Below are 24,728 nucleotides of genomic sequence, written 5' to 3'. Positions count from 1 at the left end.
GAGAATATTTTTATTGACTTGTGTATGAGGTTGGTTTCATCCAATCTCTCCGCACACAAATCAATAGCGTAAAATACACTCGCATAGGTTTCTAGGCAGGTTGACGTCTCTGTACTGGGTCTGCGGCTGAAAACACCGGAACCGAAAGGTGTTATTGATCCATCTGTGAACCAAAAACTATCTGCTCTTGATGATATTTCCTGCTCCCTGAGGTTTCAGTTATTTCTATTCGGGAACAGTTCTTAATACAGCAGTTCGTAGTTGACAGTTGGAGACATAAAGTCAGAAGCCATTTCTAGAAGGCTGTGACTTCCAGTGCCAACCAACATTCCTGTTGCCCACAGCAAATATTACTCGAAAAAGTCGTTAGTGTAACATTTATTATAAAGAACGAGTCTTGAACCACCAATGTAGAGAATATTCTTGTCTCGTATAGACGATTTTATTCAAATTGCGCGGGACCCGTCTAATAATTCATAATTTAAATACCATTTTGAAACTTTATCACGATCCTGGTGATTCAAAAACTGCACTCGCTTCATCCGTTTAAACTCCTCCTTGATTGCTGTTTAATGTCATCGCGGAATTGTAATAGAATTTGAATGAACTAATGGCGTAAAAATATTGGAGCAATTATAAATAAAAATGCCAATGTTGAAATAACTCTCCATCAGGAAATTGAAGGAATGTTGAACCGAATTAGGAATTCGGAGTTTGTTCGAATATAAATTCAAATAAATTTCGGAAATGAAACAAATTAAATTCGATAAGTATTCCTCTCCAAATAGAGACTCATATGAGAATGTTGAAAAGAGAACAAATAGTTTTTGTTACTTGAGTATCGATTTCTAGTTTAAATTGAAAAAAGGGTGTAGGAGGAATTTCGGAAAGAAACATTTCGACTTACAGACTGCAGACTAGGCCAAATGGAATAGTCGGCTATGGCAGAACACGCAGTCAGTGAAGGAAACTACAGGATTACCTTTGGAAACACGGAACCCATTGCCCCCAACCAGTGATACTATAGCCTACTGGTACGTAGGCACACAAACACACGGATGATTTCAACAGAGAAGAAGAAGCTTTCAACTTCAACCGAATATGAAGAAGTTCAACATTCGAAGAAGTTCAAAACAAACAGCATGAGCAGCACGTAAAAAAGGATCGACAAATGTTATTAACAATTTACCTAATCCAGGTACAGGTATGAGCACGTCAAACTACCTGTGTCAACATGAACACGCACTAAGCAATTTACCTAATCCAGGTACAGGTATCAGCAAGCCATACTACCTGTGTCAATCTGACACGCTCTACGCAATTTACCTAATCCAGGTACAGGAATTAGAATGCCAAACTACCTGAGTCAACATGAACACGCACTATGAAATTTACCTAATCCAGATACAGGAATTAGAATGTCAAACTACCTGAGTCAACATGAACACGCTCTATGCAATTTACCTAATCCAGGTACAGGAATTAGAATGCCAAACTACCTGAGTCAACATGATCATGCTCTACGCAATTTACCTAATCCAGGTACAGGTATTAGCTAGCCAAACTACCTGAGTCAACATGAATACGCTCTACGCAATTTACCTAATCCAGGTACAGGTATTAGCATGCCAAGCTACTTGAGTCTACATAAACACGCTCTACGCAATTTACCTTATCCAGGTACAGGTATTACCTTATTACCTGAGTCAACATTAACACGCTCTACGCAATTTACCTAATCCAGGTACAGGTATTAGCACGCCAAACCACCTGAGTCTACATGAACAAGCTCTACGCAATTTACATGATCCAGGTACAGGTATTAGTACGCCAAATTACCCGAGTCAACATGAGCAAGTTCTACGCAATTCACCTATTCCAGGTACACCACCACCAAACTACCTGAGTCAACCTGAACACGCTCTACGAAATTTACCTAATTCAGGTACATGTATTAGCACGCTAAACTACCTGAAACAACCTGAACATGCTCTACGCAATTAACCTAATCCAGGTACAGGAATTAGAATGACAAACTACCTGAGTTAACATGAACATGCTCTACGCAATTTACCTAATCGAGGTACAGGTAATAGAATGCCAAACTACCTGAGTCAACATGAGGCAACATGAATACTCCTTACGCAACCGGAATATTGAATCATTTGAGATAACTCAGAATGAATAAACCTCTGAAGAAGTTAGCCACTTGCGCCAGCGAAACGTCAGGAATAAATTCCAAAAATCGACTGTATTCAAATCCGTAAAATAGTGACACTGAAAACTTGGGCCACGAAAGCTTTATCCGTTCTGTCATTTCGGTTTTTTATTTTTCACATTTGTTGTGTGAAGATGTAGAAGAAGAAAGCAAAAACCGTTCTTTCCCAATCTTCAGATTGTTTTGCTTATTGTGATCATGATGCTGAGTTTTCAAAACTGAAAAAAATAGTTATAACTTGCAAATTTTCGTCATTGATTCAATTCATTTTCAAACTTCCTATACGGATGTCGAGGAATTTTGAAATGTGGGATATGTCGCTATTGTTGATTGATTTTCAAAATGTATACAATGAATTTCTTTAATGTCCCCTCCCACTTCAATTTTTTGAAGGGGACAAGTCAAAAAATTGAACTGTATGATAATGAAATTAATGCATGATACTTTATTTTGAAGTGAAATTGACAGATGAAATTTTCAAGATTGCGACTGGGCGCCATCTGGAAAACAAAATGTAATGGAAAGGGGGGTCTTGTGACACATCTTTTCGAAGCTCCTGAGAAATGCTTCACAACCCTAGAATAGTCAACAGTAGTTTCCAGCATATTCAAATACAGTTTCCCTGTTAAATTTTGATCAATATACAGCGTGACACACGGTTCATGGTAGGTTAGACGTTTCTGGAAAACGCAAACATGATTTTTCTGAACATTTCACCTCTCACATTTCCTTACCTGTTCTATCGATCTAAAATATTTTCAGCATTGCGGCGTTGCCACTTCCATCAAAAAGTCCTGGCAACTTTATTTTTTTAAATCGAACACCCCATATATGTTGATAATGTCCTATACCTATCTCTATCTGTTTTCGAGATAAAAAATAAATTGTGCTAAATATGGTCCAAAACATAGCCTTAATTGGAATTAAGTACATCAGTACTCTCAATTCATGAAAAGTTGATATTTTGATGATAGTTTGGACAAACTCGAAATATTCAAATAACATCAAGAAATCGACTCCATATCATACAGGGCGTGCTAAAATTACTATTATTTCCATTATGCATAAAAGTAGTCAAAAGTTCATTTTTTCTAATGAAACCACCTATAAATTACTCGGTAAATTGAAAGATGGTGAAAAATGCTTCAAGATGATATATCATCTTGATATATCATAATAACTTCGTTTGAATAATCGATATTTGCATTCATTTTGGAAGATGATTCGAAACACGGTCGATAACTCTTTGTAAATTACTTATAAAAGTAATCGAACTGCTATAAGCTTGATAATTCCACTGCTACCTAAATCCAAATTTAAAAAAAAATAATGTTTCTAGAAGAAGTGACTTTATTGAGAAAACTTGAAGATTTAGGTATAGGGACATGATATATCATCTTGAAACGTTTTTCACCATCTTTCAATTTACCGAGTAATATACAGGGGGTTTCGTTTGAAAAAATGAACTTTTGACTACTTTTATGTACAATGGAAATAATAGTAATTTTAGCACGCCCTGTATGATATGGAGTCGATTTCTTGGTGTTATTTGAATACTTCGAGTTTGTCCAAACTATCATCAAAATATCAACTTTCCATGAATTGAGAGTACTGATGTACTTTATTTCAATTAAGGCTATGTTTTGGACCATATTTAGCACAATTTATTTTTTATCTCGAAAATAGATAGAGATAGGTATAGGACATTATCAACAAAAAAGTATTAAAATACCAGAGCGATTCCAAAAATGTATTAATATACGGGGTGTTCCATTTAAAAAAATAAAGTTGCTAGGACTTTTTGTTGGAAGTGGTAACGCCGCAATGCTGAAAATATTTCAGATCGATAAAACAGGTAACGAAATGTGAGAGGTGAAATTTTCAGAGAAATCATGGTTTGCGTTTTCCAGAAACCTCTAACCTACCATCGACCGTGAGTCACGCTGTATAGAGTCTTACAATAAGGTTTCCCAATATTTTTGCCCAAACGTTAATTTTTCCTGTCGTACTGACATTTTTTGTCGTTTCTATCAACAAAAAATAACAAACCTCATCGGTTTGTTGAAATTGACTTCAAATTCTAGGGTTGTGAAGTATTCGTCAGGAGCTTCAAAATGATGTGTCACAGGACCCCTGGATTCATTTAATGTATCTTTCCCAGATGACGTCCAGTCGCCATCTTAGAAGTTTCATCTGTCCATTTCACTTCAAAATAAAGTATTTATGCATTGATTTCATTATCCCAAATTCCAATTTTTTGAGTTGACCTGTTCAAAAAATAAAAGGGAGGGACATTAAAGAAATGCACAGTAAAAGGTGTGATATCAGTCTGTTGCAAGTTTGGCACTTTCCATATCTTCCTTCAAGACGAGTAGCCAAGTGAACTAGTTGCTGAAGTTTCAATTTATCAAAAATTGAAACTCATCATAATCATCAATCTTCCTGGTACACAGTATATTATTTTTCGAACCTCTTCCAGAAAGTTACCCCAGTTATCCACTCTTACCTCCGTCTTGAAAAAAATCGCCCTGATTGGGCTCTGTCCGAACTTTTCACAACATAACGGTACCAAATTAATAGTACCTTGACTGACTGGTTCTCTGGTTCATTAAGTCAGTCGGCTAAAGTAAGTCCTTCCAAACATGGTCAGATAAAACCTGTGCACTCTATTGATGATAATTGAACTTGAACGGGTAATCTTGTTTTCAGGAAATACGGTTAGTACCGGAACGAAACTGGTGAAAATTATATTATTTGGTATATTGGTAAGCAGCGTTGGGATTGTTCCAAAAAAGAGTTCAGAAATAATTCTATCCATATAACATCTGTACTTGTACTTCAGCTGAGAAATCTGTTTTGAATTCAGGTCAATAAAATGTATTCAATTCCTTTGACGTTTGTCTTTCTTTGACGCTATTTTCTTTACTTGTTATTGAGGTAGTTGTCAATTATACATTTTTTGCACAGACTCGTCCCCTCTACCTTGTTATAATCTTTCTTTACTGACTCACTTTCTTCTTTATATACGAGAGTGGTCCCCGAAGTACTCCGCCTGACCTAAAGATGGCGGTAGTTGTTTCAACAGTATTAGAAAGTACACAATCTATAAAGCATATAATTCATGTTTGGAGACGCTGCGCTGTTTAGTATTTGTTTGGCAGCCATCAATAGCGAACGCTTTCGGTGAATTTGTGAAAATGAAAATGGAGAAAATTGGTCATCTATTGGGATAATTTCAAGCTATTATCTTAAAAAAAAGTAAAACCATCAACGGCGAGTATTATGCGACCTTATTGCAAAGTTTTAGTGAAGGAATTAAGTAGGAAGGCCGCATTTGACTAAGAAAAATGTGTTGTTTCATCAAGACAATGCACCAGCTCACAAATCTATTATCGCAATGACCAAAATTAACGAATTAAAGTTTGAATTGCTACATCATGCACTCTATTCGCCAGATTTTGCCTCCACGTCAAAAAAACCGGGGTACCGAATTTCGTGCAAATAACTTATTTTTTGTAATAGTTATTTTCAAAAAGCGAACAAAAAATTGAGTTCTACTCATTTTTTCATGAGATCAAAGTATCTGCATTTTTTGAAGACCCTGTATGAGGCAAATGAAAATATGACTCGGAGTCAAGATCCTCATAGTATCACTCCACTCCATTTCAAATTTGATCGTTTTAGTGCAAGAGAGTTCAAGATTATCAGCATTTATAAAAGTTCATGTTTGGTAAAAAAAAAAATATCGAAATTAATTTATATTTTCTAAACGGTAACAGATAGGTATAGAGAAATAGTATATGAATTTGTTGACAAAGTGATAATGAATCATAATGTGATATTATATACGGGGTGTTCCATTTGAAAATTCAAAGAAGCCGCTACTTTATAGTAGAAGCAACAACGCCGCTTCGTCTGAAATATTTTAGGCGTGTTGGTCATATTGATTTATGCATACTGCAAAATTTTCAGGTTGATCCGTTAAATAGTTTGTCAGAAACGGCTTAACCCTCATCATGAAAAGCCCTGTATATGTGCATATATTAAATACCGAATGATACACAACTAGATACGACTTTAGAACATGGATACATTTCAATTTGCGTTTTTGAGACCTATTGAACAGTGTATCTCATTTGTATGTTTGATATCAATTCATTTCTTGGCTCGTCTTTTGAATAAGGACAGCGAATTGAGATTCTCAATTTCAAAATAATTCTTAATACAAAAACGTAGCTAGGTAAAGTGTATATAGCTGCAAGGAGATTATATTGAAAAACAAATACTTTCTTTCCAAAATTTTTGTGTTTCTTTTGTTGGGCCACCCTTGTAGAAACGTTCTTTAAATACTCAAAATTGATCAGTTTATTATGAGGTTTAGACGAACATCATTCAAGTGTCAGTTGCAACGTCAAGTCAAAATGATATCCATTGTAGATTTCTGCATATCATTTTGGAAATCTATAACAAGGTGTGGCTGAAACCGACTGATTATTATTCAGATTGAGAGAGATGTGGGATATATTCTCGATTTGTAGTGAAAATACTTTGACTCAGTGTCATTTTGAATACAAACATTACTTTTATTGATACATTTTTTTTCCAAAATGTTTGTGTTTTCTTTGATGGGCGGGGTACTTTTAGGACCCTCGAAGGTATCTATTCTCTATCTAGTTTTTAGCTCTCGAAATATGTGGATACCTTTACTATTGTTCTTTTTTATGTGTTTCATCACATCAAATTCTACACTAAGTGTTCTCATTCCGTTCCTATATTTTTTTTGTCAGTTGTTATTATAATTCAAAATGTAAACTTTCATCGTCGAAAAAATTATAATTGTTTAACCGTTAAATCTCACGAATTAATTATAATTCAGTATAGCGGATGGTCAAATATTCAACGTGTGATAAATATAATGTCATTTCTGTCGTTTTTAATATATTCCAAGGCATTTTAATAAAATAAATCTTTTTTTTTCAAACATTGACCTATATACAGTGTCGTCCCCAAAATATGCATCATATGGGAAACTTATTTCTGAAGGGTTTTTTGACAAACTGTTATATCTGATAAAAGTTTATCCATTTCCTAAAATTACAGTAAAACACACGTAATATACGAGGAGCCTTCAAATATTTGATTTTGTGACAAGAGTAAAATACTCTTATTTTAAAAAATCTCGGGAAACTTTATTCAGAAAAGTTTTCAGCATTAAAAATACATCTGGATTTGAAGTCATGGCCATCTAAGTGGAGTTTTATTTTTTTACCCATTTTTTCTTAATGGGGATTACGAAAAAAAAAATTTACGAAAACGATAAATAGACAGCTTTCTGTATACGACGGTTTATTTTGAAAGCCTGTAATATTACGAATCACACAACTATGGTGTTAACCACGGTCAATTTTTTCAAAGAGTAAAACAATTTTCAAAATTCTGGTGCAAAGTTATTTTTATTTTTTGTTAACACAGTATACACAGTATTGTAACAAGAACTCAATATTCAATAATATTAAAATGGAAATATCACAATAAAATAGGTATTTCGAAACAAACTCGTTGATTTTCTGGAGATTTTCTTGTCCAAAATAATTCTTCAAAAGAATCTCCAAAAAACCAATGAGTTTGTTTCAAAATACCTATTTTATTTTAATGTTTTGTGATTGGATATTATTGAATATTAAGTTCTTGTTACAATACTGTATAATTTGGAGTAATTTTCGGTGTTAAAAAAAATGAAAATAACTTTGCATCAAAAATTATTGAAAATTATTTCACTCTTCAAAAAATTGACCGTGGGTAACACCATAGTTGTGTATTTTGTAATATTACAGGCTTTTAAAATAAACCGTCGTATACAGAATGCTGCCTTTTTATCGTTTAAACAAATTTTTTTTTCCGTGGTCCCATTTCTGTGTAGGAAAATGTAATTTCTCGGATTGAGTGAAGGGACTGTAGATCAATTGAAAATTCACCTCAGAAATCGGACTCAGTCAGTATGTCTGGATGGAAAGTGTTCTAGTATTCCGTTGATTATGGAGTACCTCAGGGCTCTATCCTTGGCCCAATACTGTTCTCTCTATATATATCTGACTTTCATAAAATAATTGATTATTCCACAGTTCATCATTATGCAGATGTCACTCAGTTATATTATCGATTTCCTCCAAGTAACTGGCAGGTGGCAATGAAAAAAATTAACATCGATATACAAAAGTTACTGGATCTATCTATTTCCCATAACCTGAAACTGAATTCTAAAAAATCTCAGCTGATACTTTTTGGCCCGAAATACAAAAGACGGGAAATTGAAGGAAGAATTGAAATCCAACTATGACGAGACTCGCTACAAACAATTACAGAAAGCAAGAACTTGGGTTTATGGCTAGATGATGATCTGAGATTTCACAAACATATAAATTCACTTTGTCGTAGCTCATACGGTATCTTACGTCAACTCTATTAAAGTAGAGACATTATGACTTCCAAATTGAAGTTGAAACTTTGCAAAACCCTCAAATTGTCTAGATTAGCATATTGCGATATATTCTACGGGCCTGCTTGGATGCAAACTGATGTAAATCGCTTACAAAAAATACAAAACAATTGCATTCGTCTTTTTTATGGTGCGAGAAAATTCGACCATATATCCCCCAAGTTCGAGGAGTCAGGTTGGTTACCGATTGCTAAAACCTGGCAGTTCCACCTACTCGTCAATACACATCAATTCCTCATTTACAAAAAACCAAATTATATTTATGGAAGATATGAAACTTTCAAATCACAGAATAATTCGAGGACACGAAACCGTTACACTTTTATTATTCCAAAACACTCGACAGCCTGCTTTCCTCGTAGTTTTATTTACAACTCTATCCAACAATATAATGCTCTGCCCAGTGAATTTAGACACAACTCCATATACAGTGTGACCCATTTTTAATGGAAATACCCCCCTAAAATTTGAAGTTGTAAACCGATTTTAATATTTTTTTTTGAAATGTCAAGTACTAAAAGGTCTACCTTGGAACAAAATACTACTACTTCAGGGCATACTACGATATTTTTTCTTAGTTGAAAATCGGAATTTTTTATTAGCGATTTTTTTATTGAAAAAATCATTACGTCACTAGATTCAGAGTGCCTTTAAACAGGTGTGACCAAAATTTCATGAAAAAATATCCATTATTAACAAAGTTATGACAACTCAAAAATTCGAAAACTCACACAGCTAACAGATACAAAAAACACCCTATATCAACAGATATAGCCATGAGAATATTTTTTTTATGATTTCAACAATAAAGTGCCGCCTGATAAAAAAAAAAACAAAGCGTAAATATTTTTAATGGAAATGAGGGAATTACATTCAAGTTTTCACGCAAATTAACTAAAACTAAGACCTAATATTTCAATTTACATCTTAGTTGCCATGGAAATGATATTACAGTTTGACACTTGTGAAAGATTTAAGTGTACTATTGTCAACAATTTTCACCTTACAGTTCTTCGAATTATTTTGTGTCATGGCTGCAAGATTGAGCGTAAGAGAGAAAATTGAAATTGTACGCCTTTCGGGAGATGACGTTAGAAGTACTAGAGAGGTTTGTAGAGTATTTAATGAGAGACATCCAGATCGTCCTGGTATTAGCTGCGGTACGGTAAATAAAATATATAAAATATTCAATGAAACTGGTGCAGTATCAAAAATGATGTCAAAAAGTAATCCTGTACAAAGACGAAACAGGAATGACAGGAATGATCAAATCATTTTAGATTATTTCGGAAATAATCCTAATGCCGATATAAGGAATGCCACTTTAGATTTGAATATTCCACAAGAAACTATTCGGAGATGTCTCAAGGCGAAGAATATTAAACCTTTCAAGCCAAAATTTTTACACACACTTCAAGAAGGCGAAGAAGCAAGACGCCTGGAGTATTGTTTATGGGCCCAAGGGGAATATTTAAACAATAGAAATTTCCTAAAAAATATTTTATATACCGACGAAGCCACTTTCACTACAAATGGAGTAGTGTCATCACAGAATTGTCGCTATTGGGCAGCGGATAATCCTAACTGGGTAATAAACTGTAAAAGCCAGTATTCTAAAACATCAACGTCTGGTGTGGGATATTGAACGTACGAATTATTGGTCCTTTCTTTTTTGAGGAAAACACAGAGTTTTGGGATGCTATTCACGAGCTGCCAATCAATGAACGATCAAATTTAATTGTCCAGTTAGATGGGTATCCAGTTAATTATGCCAGAGTTGTGAGGCAATGGCTCAACGAACATTTTCCAAACCGATGGATAGGCCGTGGTAGTCCGTTTATAGAGTGGCCACCCAGATCTCCAGACCTCACAGTTTTGGACTTTTTTCTCTGGGGAATTCTCATACAAAAGGTTTACAAAAACTGCTCAAGAGATAGAAATGAACTTTGTGCAAGAATTCGACAGATATGTGCAGATATTAGCCCTCAAGAAGTAAGGAACGTAATCAGAAACATTCGTAAGCACTACGACACATGTATCGAAATACGTGGTGGATTAGTAGAGGCTACTAGAATATGCGTTAGAATTAATTGTTGCACTGAATCGAAACATTTCAATCATTAGTTATTAGTTACGTTTATTAAAATTTTTTGCTTCATTGTTAGTTGAATTGTGTGAATGTAATTCCGTTATTTTCATTAAAAATATTTACGCTAGTTGTTTTTTTTTTCATCTGGCGGCACTTTATTGTTGAATTCATTAAAAAAATGATATATTGTGACTGTTAGCTGTGTGAGTTTCCGAATTTTTGAGTTGTCATAACTTTGTTAATAATGGATATTTTTTTATGAAATTTTGGTCACACCTACTCAGAGGCACTCTGAATCCAGTGGCGTAGTGATTTTTTCAATAAAAAAATCGCTAATAAAAAATCCCGATTTTCGACTAAGAAAAAATATCGTAGTATGCCCTGAAACTTCAATAAACATTGCAAATTTTGTCCCAAGGTAGACCTTTCAGTACATGAAATGAAAAAAAAATATTAAAATCGATTTACAATTTCAAATTTTAGAGGGGTGTTTCAATTAAAAATGGGTCACACTGTATAATTAAAAAAAAGTTGAAACATATCTGAAGTCTTCTGGATAGATAATATACTCATGTTATGCCTTGCTCATATGGTTTTTCCTTTGTCTCACCTTTTTGTATGTTTTGCTATATATTTTACCTCATTTAAGCTATAAATAGATTTTTAATATTTACTTTGGAATTTATGACCTTCGTTTTTTTCTCAGTTTCACAAAAATTCATGAACTACTACTCATTTACCAATGTATACTAGGTAATTATTTTTATATTTCTATATAAAACGTGCTATCCTCCAGGTTAAGTTGTAAAACAGCCTCGGCGAAACTTCGCCCTTTCATTGATTTTTGTATTTACTTCTTTATAAACAATGTATGTCAATGAATAAAACCCATTTATTATTATTTTACAAAAGTGGGTAAAAAAGTAAACTTCACTTAGATGTCCATGACTTCAAATCTACTTGTATTTTTTGCTGAGCAACTTTTCTAAATAACATTTCCCGAGATTTTTCAAAATGAGAGTACTTTACACTTGTCTCAAAATCAAATATTTACGTATATTACGTGTGTTTTACTGTATTTTGTTAGTGGATGTTTAGTTTTAGGGGATGCACAAACTTTTGTCAAGAATAACTTTTTGTCGAAAAACTCACAATAAATAAGTTTCCATATGGTGCATACTTTGGGGATGACACTGTATATATCAATTAAAAAAAAATTAACAACCTGAAAAATTATATTACCTGTTTGTAAACTGGGAATAATCTTCAATAAATTTTAATGGTATGGTTCCCAGTCACTTCACGGTTTTTGGCCATTTTTTCATCAATTATCGCCCATCTGGGAAACTATTTGTCAAGAATACTTTGTTGTTTGCGTATAATACTCTAATGATGGTTTAAAATGCATTGAAAAAGGTCAGGTCAAGCCAAAAACGGCCTTTGTTGACTTTATCGAATCACGAGCACACAATTTTTATACTGACGAAATTTATCGGAATGAATCAGTTCAAAAGTGCACTTAATCAAATGGATTTTATTTCAATAAAGTTGAATAAGTATTCATAGGGATATTATAGTTTCAAATAGACTCATGAAAATGTTTCAAACCTTTTATAAAACAGCACCTAACTTTTCATCACAATGTCTCAAAAATTTTTAAATTTAACCGACAGAAGATATGTGTCGTAGCTAACGTAGGTACTAATTCAAACCATTGACAACTGCAAAAAGTACCACCACAAGGCCTAAAAATAGTACTTCATTGTTCGGTACTAATGATGTGTTTTCTTTTACAGACCACCCAGTGTTCCATTATATGCAGTTTTATAAAACTGGTTGCTTGTTGTAACGTATTGTTGTATTGTCAAAAGACTTGAAATTTTCTGGGGCAGTCAGGAAAAGGCGGAGACACTTTCACATCTAATAAATATCCCACACTATTGTTGGTCGAAAAAAAGTGTTACTTTCTACTGCTCTGGGTCTGGAGGTGTTGTAATGAGATGTGTCACAAGCGTGTGTCAAATCCTATTGAACTCAATTACATTTTGAATTAATACATCTTAATGAAACTGGCCACTTATGGTAACATCTATTATTTCCGAATGAGTATTTTAGTAATATTTACTAATTCAAAGTTCATGTGAAAGTAGTTTGTGAAAGGTTTTTTCATTCTAGTTTATATCTGAGCACGATTTACCCATCTTTGAATAAAGTTTTTATTGTATTCTCTTTTTTTTTGTTCAATGAAATGAAATGAAAAGCCAAAAAGCTTTCGCTTCTCGGAAAAGTAAGTTCATCGCTTTGAAGAATATTCCTGTTTCAATATAGTAGAATTATTAGTTTATGCAGAAGAGATTTATCAGATATATCCTACGGAAAGGTTACGACTACCTTAGCGATCTACTTTATTCAGAATCTGGAATATTTGATCCCAGACAGCTGGTTTTTATAAATATTACTGTTGTGCGGCATAAAAACAGAAAAAATCAACTAGTTATCCCCATAAACATGCTACGCGTCGGAATTATAGCTAAAAAAGCAAATGCGCCACTGGAATCAATGAAGTCGCCCCGGAGCGCCAATTAATTTTTATTGTTTGTTTATAATTTCACAAATAAAGTTATTTATATTTATACATATTATATTATTTATATATACGATATTATTTATATATACGATCTCTAGGAAGGCACGCAATTTTCGAATCAATGAGTTTTAGGAATCTTGAATGATTTCTAAAGAATTCAAATGTACCCCCAAAACTGACCTCCGGATCTCCATTTCAATTTTAATATTTTGATTTACATACATGTCAGTGTGATCACAATTTAGATCACTGTATCGTCACACCAACAGCGATATTAAAAGTATCTAATGTTCTAGATGAGCGGCACAACTAAATGGAATCGAGTAAACCATATTGGTCCACAGATTTACATAAAATTCTACACGAATGCCTCGCCAGTGTATAGATACCTTGGAGCAGATCAATTGAATCTATAGTCTATTTTGGAGTTTAACCAACGTAAAACATAGGTTGATAATCAGTGGTGTTCGGTATGTTTAGGAAAAAACTATGTTTTAATAAAATACAGCGGGACTTGGAATCCCGACACTTCCAAAACTCTGCTTCCGAATTATCTGCAATAGGGAATATGCAGACAATGTTTTAATTTTTTTTATTCAATATTCACTTCTTTTTGATATAGGAAAAAAATAAACGTAGCTGTAAGAGTAGTAATTATTTTTTCATAAAATTTAAAAAATATTGGTTTAATTTGACAAGTTCAAACGCTCCTATTTCTCGCGCGCTTGAGGCGTGACGTCATAGGGCACGTCCTGTCAGTTTATTGTTTACATTGAGAGTTAGTTTGATAGTTAACAAGGTGTTTCAGTTTAAATATCGCGTAATAATCATGGAAGAAGAAAAGAAGCCATATTACAGATATTGCATGGTACCAATGTGTCCGAACACTATAAAAAGTACACCAGATAAAGTTTCATAACCTTAAAGTTCATAGCCTTATTTACGTATGTCATACAATGAATGTAAACAACATTTGAGGTTATATTGAGGAAAATAATTTTATAAGTGCATGTATGCATAAAAACAGATTTACTAGATTAAAAATACCATGTTTTATAATAATTACCTTGCAGCTTTTACTGCCTTAACCTCAGCAGATGTAAAATCCAGGTTTGGCGCAAAATATTTGGGGTCATCATGAATGCATCTATTTTTGGAAGATTATTCAACTGTGCTTTCACAAAACCGTTGTCCGTCATTGCTGTTGATGACGCTTAGAATTTCTTGACTTTAAAATATTAGAAAACTAAGCTAGAATAGCAATACAACCAATTGTTCTCTCCAACACAACCTGAATGTATGAAAATAAATCACAGGTGACTGACAGGACATGCCGTATGACGTCACGTTTCATTTCGACCAATGATGGGGCATTTTACAAATTTGAATTTCGCTCGTAAATTTTTAACTTTCTGATTTGTTTTAAATAATTAAATACATATTAAATTAGAAAATAACGAATTGAGTGTAATACTAGGATCTTAAAAGCTCAGGAAAAAAAATTCAGGCCATTTTATTTTTCATGCATATTCCTTCTTAAATATGGTTGTCCCCTGCGCCAGGTACTTTAAGTTAGCATCAGCGTGACCTCATTTTATTTGAAAAATCTACCTACAGGTCATTGAAAATCTACTGAAATCTACTGCAATATATTTGGAGAGCACCAAAATAGTGAAAATTTGAGTTTTCGGCCACCAGGTGACGTTTGTACAGACATTTGAATAGCAAGACTGAATCTAGAAGGCCTTGACCTTCTTACGGGTATGGCCAACGGGCGTAGTCTAATACTTGAAACAGCAAGTTGTTCTCTAGTTGGTTGGTTCATTGTTGTTGGTTATTTTAAACGTTCAAACTATTTGAAATATTACATTTCAAGATTCAAAAACAGAAATGTTTCCATGTTTGAAATGAAACTTTGAATTCTTTCAAAGTTTGAAAACGAAAAGTGAAATGAGGTTATGTATTATCATCTTCATCTTCCTTCATTTGCAGGTCGGAGATATTTAGAGAACAGTAACAAGCAATCGAGAAATGGATGTTTTATGATCTGTATCCATTTTGTATTCTGTGTATCGAAGCGGGCAGAACCTAGAAACAATGAATTTATGCCATTTGCTGTAGATGTCGCCACTCACCACTCAAATTGAAATGAAAATTATATCATCAACGCGTCTTATCCAAATCTACCAATTTTTCAATTTGTGCTGAAAATCTACCGAAAAAGTAAAAATCTACCGCATGTGATCAGCCTGGTTATTTTCGGGCGGAATGCAAGGTAGTATATGAGTGCGCCATCTAGCGAAGAAATATTGTGATGAAATATCTGTTGTTACTTCAAAAGATTTTTGGTATTTTGTATTGCTATATCACCGTATAGTGTTTACTTCTTTTACGGTGACTATATTATTTAGTCAATATGAGGGTATAATTTGATGTGAATTATAAAATTAGTTTCGAAAGATTATGTTTAATTTAATAACAGCGGGACTGGTAATACGCAGTCCCGACTCTTCCAAAATTGTGCGCCCGATTTCTAAGTTGTAGATAATCGCAGGAGTCGGCCAGTCTAAAGTACATTGGAAAACCAATATCCTGGGGGTTAACCACATTATTGATTATGGTTGACCCCTACGCCAGGTTTATACAGTAACATTCTGCCTGTGAGGGCAGCTGATTATTCATCATGATTCACCAAGGGGACACCTCAACCAGAACTGTGAAAGATTTGATATATAAGACATGATTCTGAACATGTTCGGGCGGTGTGTAAGGCAGGATATACGTTCGCCATCTAGCGTAGGAATATTGTGATAGTAGATATGTTGCTGTTACTTTGAAAGATCTTTGGTATTTCTCTCAACAGTGATCATTCATATTTAAATATATGCACACGAGATTGAGATCAATATGAGAATGATCAGGATTGTATTTATCTATTTATCTTTTAGTTTATTATCAAAACAGATATGCTTTCAGCTTGATATATCTTTCTTAGTAAAAACACACAAGTAGGTCATTTATTTCCTCTTTGACTCCGTGAAAGTGCTGCGATTTATTATTTTTTGTAGTGTGACTAGTGAAACAGTTACGTAGTTACGTGCAATATTTTTTCCACTTAATAATGCTGAGAAGACCTGCCTTACGTCATTAACTACCCGCACTAATGATTGAAAAGACATAGGAAATGATAATAGTTGTATGTATTGGCATGTCAGAATTGCGTTCTAGAGTGACTGAAAATGATGCATTTCAATACGATCCAAAAATTGATTATTGTGCCGATTATTGTGTCAGTCTACTGAATTATGTAGTGCTGGTGGAAAATGCCTCGGCAATCTCTTAGAAATTCATAAAAAATCAACTTCATTAATCACGCAATCAGACATTTATGACTATGATACCAGACATTGTAACAAATTTCGGACATACCGCTATCGTTTGAGTAAATCACAAAAGAACACACTGAATTTCAACCTCTACAACTATCTTCCAGATAGTTTCAAAATTCTTAGTTTGTCCAAATTAAAAAAAGAATGAGTTTTTGCTTCTATTCTGTCGAGGAATACGTGAATGATTTTAAATGTTTATAATGTCAACATACATACTCAATTTTTCTCTTATATTTTTGTATTTGTGTTTAACGTTTGTTTTTATAATATTTTGATAGTTAACAAATTACTTTCATGCAATTTTTTGACTTGCTACAAACATTTTATTATGTTACGTGGTGAAATAAATTATCTTATCTTTTCTTATCTAATATTTTATGGCTGGATTACTTTACACATGTAAGGACTGCTTTCTACTTAATTACGCACATACTCGCTAGATGGCGTGAACTCAGTTTTTTCGACGCAGTTCTCCTAAATACGGAAGATGAAGATACACAAAAATCAAGATTGTGATCTGTGGTTTGGTGTAAATATTGATATTATTTGCTTGCTTGGACCCTAATAGTGTTTTTACAATGTACTTTGAATAGAGAGATAAATGAATATTTCATAGTGCTTGATACAGACTAGTACTTAATAAAAAGTGAGTAGTCGATTGTTGATTTCTTTTTCTACGACACCTACACTGTGTTCCATGTTTTCCATAATTACACGCATATATGACATGAATTCAAACTTATATAGTGAGTCGAGAAAAAATCGATTTTCGAGAGATCGATTTTTCTGCAATAGTTGATTCTTTTTTCTATGGCATTTACACTGTCTTCCATGTTTCCTATAATTACACTTATATATGACATAAATTCAAACTCATAAAGTGAATCAAGAAAAATTTGATTTTCGAGTGATGGATGTTTTAGACTTCGATTTTTCTACAATTGTTGAGTCCTTTTTCTATGACATTTACACTATCTTCCATGTTTTCTATAATTACACTCGTATATGACATAAATTCAAACTTATATAGTGAGTGGAGAAAAAATTGATTTTCGAGGGATGGATTTTTTAGACTTCAATTTTTCTGCAATAGTTGATTCCTTTTTTTATGACATTTACACTGTCTTCCATGTTTTCTATGATTACACTTATATATGGCATAAATTCAAACTTATAAAGTGAATCAAGAGAAATTTGATTTTCGAGTGAAGGATGTTTTAGACTTCGATTTTTCTACAATTGTTGATTTGTTTTTCTATTACATTTATGCTTCCTTTCATGTTTTCTATAATTACACTCGTATATGACATGAATTCAAACTTATAAAATAAGTTGAGAAAAAATTGATTTTCGAGAGATGGATTTTTTAGACTTCGATTTTTCTACAATTGTCGATTCCTTTTTCTATGACATTTATAATATCTTTCATGTTTTCTATAATTACACTCATATATGACAAATTCGAACAATTGTAAGTCGAGAAAAAATTTATTTTCGAGAGATGGATTTTTTAGACTTCGATTTTTATACAATTGTTGGTTCCTTTTTCTATGACATTCACACTATCTTCCATGTTTTCTATAATTACACTCATATATGACATAAATTCAAACATATATAGTAAGTCGAGAGAAAATTGATTTTCGAGAGATGCATTTTTTAGACTTCGACTTTTCTACAATAGTTGATTTCTTTTTCTATGACATTTACACTATCTTCCATGTTTTCTATAATAACACTCATATTTGACATAAATTCAAACTTGTATAGTAAGTCGAGAAGAAATTGATTTTCGAGAGATGGATTTTTTAGACTTCGATTTTTCTACAATTGCTGATTCCTTTTTCTATGACATTTACACTATCTTCCATGTTTTCTATAATTACACTCATATATGGCATAAATTCAAACTCATAGAGTAAGTCGAGGAAAAATCAATTTTCGAGTGATCGAATTTTCAGATTTTGATTTTTATATGAATCGAATTCATAACTTCCATTAATAGCAAAAAAATTAGAATTTCATTCGATTGACAGACTTCATAATCAGCAAACTAGGCAACCCAGAACTAAGAAATATAAAAAAGTTCAACGCAAGTCATTTTTTGTGAAGGAAAATCAGTTTTTCGTCGAACTTTTTTACGTTTCGGAAGCCAAAATCTGCCTCCGTCTTCAGAAATGGACAAAAAAAATCAAAAGATATTTGCAGTTATTCCTTTTGATTATTTACTTCTCAACATCAAAACAAATTGATTTTCTGAAAGAAATGAAAAAAATTGTAAATTGGAGATTTGATACATTTTTGAAATTTGATATGAGTTAAGTTAATGAGAATTCAGCATTATTGCTGATTTAGAAGTCATGTGAGATTTTATCAATATTGAGTAGAAAGGCGTACATGTCGCTAAAGATAAATTGCCACATGAGCAATGCCTATTTTTGCCAAATGTGCAGGAAAATTAACATGGTTCATTTTCATTCGTGTGATGGTAGTGGCGTAGATTCTCAAACAGTGGAGGATACTTTTAGGGAGAGTGAGGTGGATTAGTGTATAATGATTTTTCCCAATTTAGTCGTATTCTATATCAAACGTCAGAGATTATGTCTTGAGGAAATGATATCAGTTATCAACTATAGAAAGGGGGGCTATACTCAATAAATCACAGAAATATTTCACTTTTTTTGAAAACACATACTTCCTGTCTTGTCTTTCAACTGAATTCTGCACACCTTGAAGTTGTCCATAATTTTTCATTTAAGTACACACATCTGATACCCATTTTTTGTTTCAGCAACCTACAACTTTCGGCAAAATGGAATCTTGGCTGGTTGACATAAAGAAAGTCCACATTCCCAGACCCAAGTTCGGCAGTGGAGCGCGCTGCTGTAATTACAGTTATCCAACTGAACCTCCTAAGGATTACATCAATGAAGAAAATAGAACAGAAGAATACAAATTGAGAAACTCTTCAACGAATATGGCCAAAGCTACGGAAGAAGTGAGGAGAGCGTTGCAAAAATTATAAAAATAAGTTTCCAATATATATTGAAAACACACCAAACTTTTTCAAATCACTATAATCACCGCCAAATTTATCATGAGAACAAATGAATTCCTACCTTCACTTCTACAACTGAATTGAAGATGATGTATTCCTGTTCAAGTGACATTTCAATGTGAAATTATCACTGGACAGTTTATAAAATCGCAACACGTGTTTCTCTAGAAAATAACACGTGTTCAGGTTTTATAAACTGTCCAGAGAATATCTCACAACGAATTGTTATTTGAATAAGTTATGAATTTTTATCAGGTATCGGCCAATTCCATCAGATAATTCCTTTTTGTGGACACATTTCAAAAAGTTACTCACGATTGTTAAATAGATTATTCAAAATTTTGTACAAGAAAATTTCTCATTCAAAAGTCTTATGGAAAAATAATGTTTACTTTCAAAATGACACTAAACCGAGGAATTATCACTTGATAATTTACAAATCGTGAATATATGCTTCATATCTCTCAATCTGAATAATAATCAGTCGGTTTCAAGCACACCTTCATAGAAATTTCGAAAATGATATGCAGAAATCTACAATAGATATTATTTTGATTTGACGTTGTAACTGACACTCGAATGATGTTCATCTGAACAATATCCAAACCTCCAGCTTATTAATTTTGAGCATTTAAAGTACGTTTCTACCAGGGTGGTTCTAGAAGTATCCGGCTCAACGACGTTCAATAAGTTTGATACAGTTTTTTCAATAAGAACTGTCTTGTACCTCAAAATAACCATTAGCTGCCGTCATCACTTTTTCATCGTTGGGAGATATTTAACCACTGTGCCATTTTTTCAAGTTTGGGAATAGAAAATAATCCAGGGGGCTAAATGTGACGAATAGGGTGCATAAGGTAATAATTCAAACGTTAATTTGTTAACTTCGTGCGCTATTGATGGCTGCCAAACAAATACTAAACAACGCAGCGTCTTCAAACTTGAAACATAAGCTTTATAGATTACGTACTTTTTAATACAGTAACTACCGCCATCTCTAGGTCAGGCCAAATACTTCTGGTACCACCCTCGTATGATCCCAAAGTGATATCCTTTCTTTGAAGATATATGAATGATAGAAAGAAGAATATTGAACGAATTTTGCAAACGTTTCACTGCAAAGGATTAACAAAAAAATATCTCATTGTATTCTCTTTTTACAAATCCGCCGTTTTATATAGGGTCTGAGGGAATATTATTGTAAACGAATGTTATCAATTATTGTCAGAAAGATTATCGATAAACGATTATCGATTATCAGATAATAGTAATTTTGAATGAGCCATGTCTGTCAAAACCTAACTATATGATAAAACTATCGGTTTTTCATCTACTTTTTTATGACACATTTGAAAACTACAATTGTAGAAGGGCGAGGTGTGTTTTCTGATGATTATTTACGTTTTTCAATCTTTACCTCCTAAGACTTAAAATAGATGTACATATAGCTGTGATATACATTTTATAAATGTTAATTTAGTTAGGTTAGGGTTTTCTTTTTTTACCTAATGCTATTTCAACTATAACTGCCATTACTGTTTTTTTATTATCAAATTCTTGTTCTATGATTTTTCTTTTTCATACAGATCATCTTATTAAGACAAGTGTCTCTAACTACTATAGTAGAACATTCATAATTATTAAGTCATAATACTAATTCTACTCTAGTAGTACTATAGTACTACTAGAGTAATATCCTTTCTTTGATGACATGTGAACAACTACTACTATAGTGGAATATTCATAGTTATGTAAGTCATAATAGTTTGTGAAATATTGTAATTATAATAAAATAAAATACAAACATTTTTTTCATCAGAGTGGTCTTCATTTCTTTCTTCTATTTTGTCCTCAGAATACGCAATGAAATGTGATAGATAAATAGAATATTCGATTCTACGATTTCAAGAAGTCCTCTCGAATTAATCTCCAAAATCGATCTTTTTGTACAGAGTGGACCAAATTGAACACTTCTAACGAGAAACTCCTGTTTTCAAACTGAATAGATGAAAACTGATGGCTGTGACTGAGAGGAAAATTTTATGTCAAACCTGATGATGAAAACCGCATATCGATTTCTATCATCGTTTCTGAGTCACATTATGTTTTTCGAAAATGTGCATTTTCGCATTATAATAATATTTTCATAAAAGTAGCATACTTGCTAGAGTCATCTTTGATATACAGAACTTCAAGGTTTTTTCAAAGACTTTGAAAAACACACTTTTATGAAATATGCTTTTAACGATGTATTTGTAACTTTTGGTGTGAAAGTTGAATAACTTTTTTCGAGATCAATTGCCCTAACACCAAACTGATATTTTTGCACTCGACGCGCGTTTCGCCAACAAAGTTAGCATCCTCAGGAGAAGAAAATTGATACCTAGTCTAGTGTGGTTAGTCTTTATATACTAAAATTTGTTACCTGAGTTTGTATACCTGAAGTCCAATATTGAATTTTTCGGTAATTAACTACCTGCAAGTTCTTAGTAATTATTCTCTTTCTAACAGAAGATTAAAAAGCGGGCTAAACGGGATGGGTCCCTTATCGTATGTTTCTAGACTCACACATGCATCGAGTAGCCTGGTGTCATGCACATGCTTAATCAGTTTCAGATTGTTTTCACCAATTCTGTGGTCCTTGTCTAGAGCATGTTGGGCGACACTGGCGAACAACTCAGCAAATGAAGCTGTTGAAGAATACATTCAACTCACCAAGCTGTGCATGGATCAAAATTGTTTTCAATATAATGGCTCATATTATGAACAGCGTGAAGGAATGGATATGGGTAACCCATTGTCTCCATTTATAGTGAACCTATTCATGTGACATATTCGCTGTAGTAGATACAAGGATAACGAGAATCGAGAATGTCCTTTCAGCACTAAACAACAGGTGTAAGGGTATAAAATTCACATATGAAGTAGAAAAAGAACGAAAGTTGCCGTTTTTAGATGTATTGGTCATAAGGAACGAACAGAACGAAATAGAATTTCACATTTACAGGAAAGACACAGGCACTTTCATATACATTCCCAATGACTCGAATCATTGTCCACAACACAAAATGGCGGCACTGCAATTGCTGGTACACAGTTTAATAACTTTTCCTTCAAAGAAAGATAAGTACGACAATGAAATGAGAGTGATTCGGTATGTAGCTGAAGCAAACGGTTTTAACCCAGATATACTTGACAAGATAATTAGAAAATGCAAGTTTAGGGAAGCACTTCGTAAATCTTCAACGTTTCAAAAAGAGGAGAGTAATAACAAGTTTATGGTAATCCGATATGAACCCCAATACACGAGAGGGCTTCAACAGATATTCGATAAAGTAAATATGAAAGTTGCATATTGAACTTGTCATAAATTGCAACATCTTCTTGGTAATCCAAAAGATAGACTAGAAAACAGAAAGGTCGGGGATTTACGAAATCAGTTGTCAAGATTTCAATAGCAAATACATCGGCCATATCCGACGAGCGATTAAAACCCGCTTCAAGGAGCATTGTGCATACATGAAATACGGAAGGATTGAAAAATCCAGTGTCGCCCTACATGCTCTAGACAAGGACCACAGAATTGGTGAAAACAATCTGAAACTGATTAAGCATGTGCATGACACCAGGCTACTCGATGCATGTGAGAGTCTAGAAATAGCAAAATGTAAAAACAGCATGAATGGCGATAAGGGACCCATCCCGTTTAGCCCGCTTTTTAATCTTCTGTTAGGAAGAGAATAATTACTAAGAACTTGCAGGTAGTTAATTACCGAGAAATTCCATATTGGACTTCAGGTACACAACCTCAGGTAACAAATTTCAGTAGAGACTAGACTAGGTATCAATCTTCTTTTCCTGAGGATGCTAACTTTGTTGGCGAAACGCGCGTCGAGTGCAAAAATATCAGCTTGGTGTTAGGAGAATTGATCTCGAAAAAAGTTATTCAAATAGGCTTTTGACTATGTCTTCTGTTGATGGGTTTTGTTCCATTTTCAAATACATTTGCAACGATGATGATCAACTGAAACCTCAGTTGATACATCAGGGAGAGTATTTCTACCACAGCAATGAAGATGACTACCGAAGCTGAAGTTGAAACGTTTGGAGATTATAACCAAAGAAGACCACGGCAAAACCCAGAAACCAATCAAAACAAAACTGTGCTCTGCCTCACAACACTGCAATTGTCATCGGCTGCAAGTTTTGGTAATAATTGAATAGCAAATCAAGGATTCAACCTTTGACCGACCCGGTCACCGGACCTAACGCCTATGGACTTTTACCTCTTGGGAAGGTTGAAAGATCTTATTTTTAAAATGCCGACCAATTCTAGATATGAATTGGAAGCGACAGTGATGCAAAGTTTTGCTTTTCTCAATCCTATTGAACTAATTAATTCGGCAAAGAATGTTCAGAAAAGGTGTCGCCTGTGTGGAGGAAAAGCTGGTAGACATTTTGACCACCTTCTTTGAAGAAATATATTTCATTGTTGGTTCTTTATCATTATTATTTGTGTTGAAGTTTTATATATTAGTTGTGAATAATAGGTAGTATAAATTGTTATCAGTTTTATTGAAACTATGCGTTTTAATTACTGCTGTGAAACGCTTCCTCAACATTTGATAGCTACTACTGAACAATTTCTTTCTGTTTTATCGCTGCGTCGTCCAAAGCCTACTCGATCTAAAGGTGGGTTTCAAAGTCTACATGAAAAAACGTAAAAGCTCTGTATTTCCAAGATGACTTTAGTAGCATCAAGTTTGCTACATTTTTGGAAAGGTAGTTTTAAACTCTATTGAAATATGTAGGAATAAACAAGGTGTCTATACAGTTAATTTTTCGAAAATGCACATTTTCAAAAACGATGAGATATTGATCAATAGATATT

At 33.4% G+C, this 24,728-nt stretch overlaps 1 long non-coding RNA gene across 1 annotated transcript in view; it reads left to right on the top strand.

The window, feature by feature from the left end:
* The window catches only part of LOC141481817 (uncharacterized), a 90,857-nt gene extending 71,045 nt beyond the window's left edge, over positions 1–19,812 (top strand). The window contains exon 3 of the long non-coding RNA XR_012465197.1: positions 19,571–19,812. This is a non-coding gene — a long non-coding RNA (uncharacterized lncRNA). The remainder of the gene's footprint in view (positions 1–19,570) is intronic.
* The last annotated feature ends 4,916 nt before the right edge of the window (positions 19,813–24,728 follow it).

Source organism: Leptinotarsa decemlineata, unplaced genomic scaffold, assembly GCF_025532065.1.
Source record: "Leptinotarsa decemlineata unplaced genomic scaffold, Ldec_3_MD MMD2_tig00000505_RagTag_RagTag, whole genome shotgun sequence".
NCBI lineage: Eukaryota > Metazoa > Arthropoda > Insecta > Coleoptera > Chrysomelidae > Leptinotarsa > Leptinotarsa decemlineata.
Note: the sequence above shows the minus strand (reverse complement) of the source record. Positions and strands in the feature narration are given on the sequence as shown.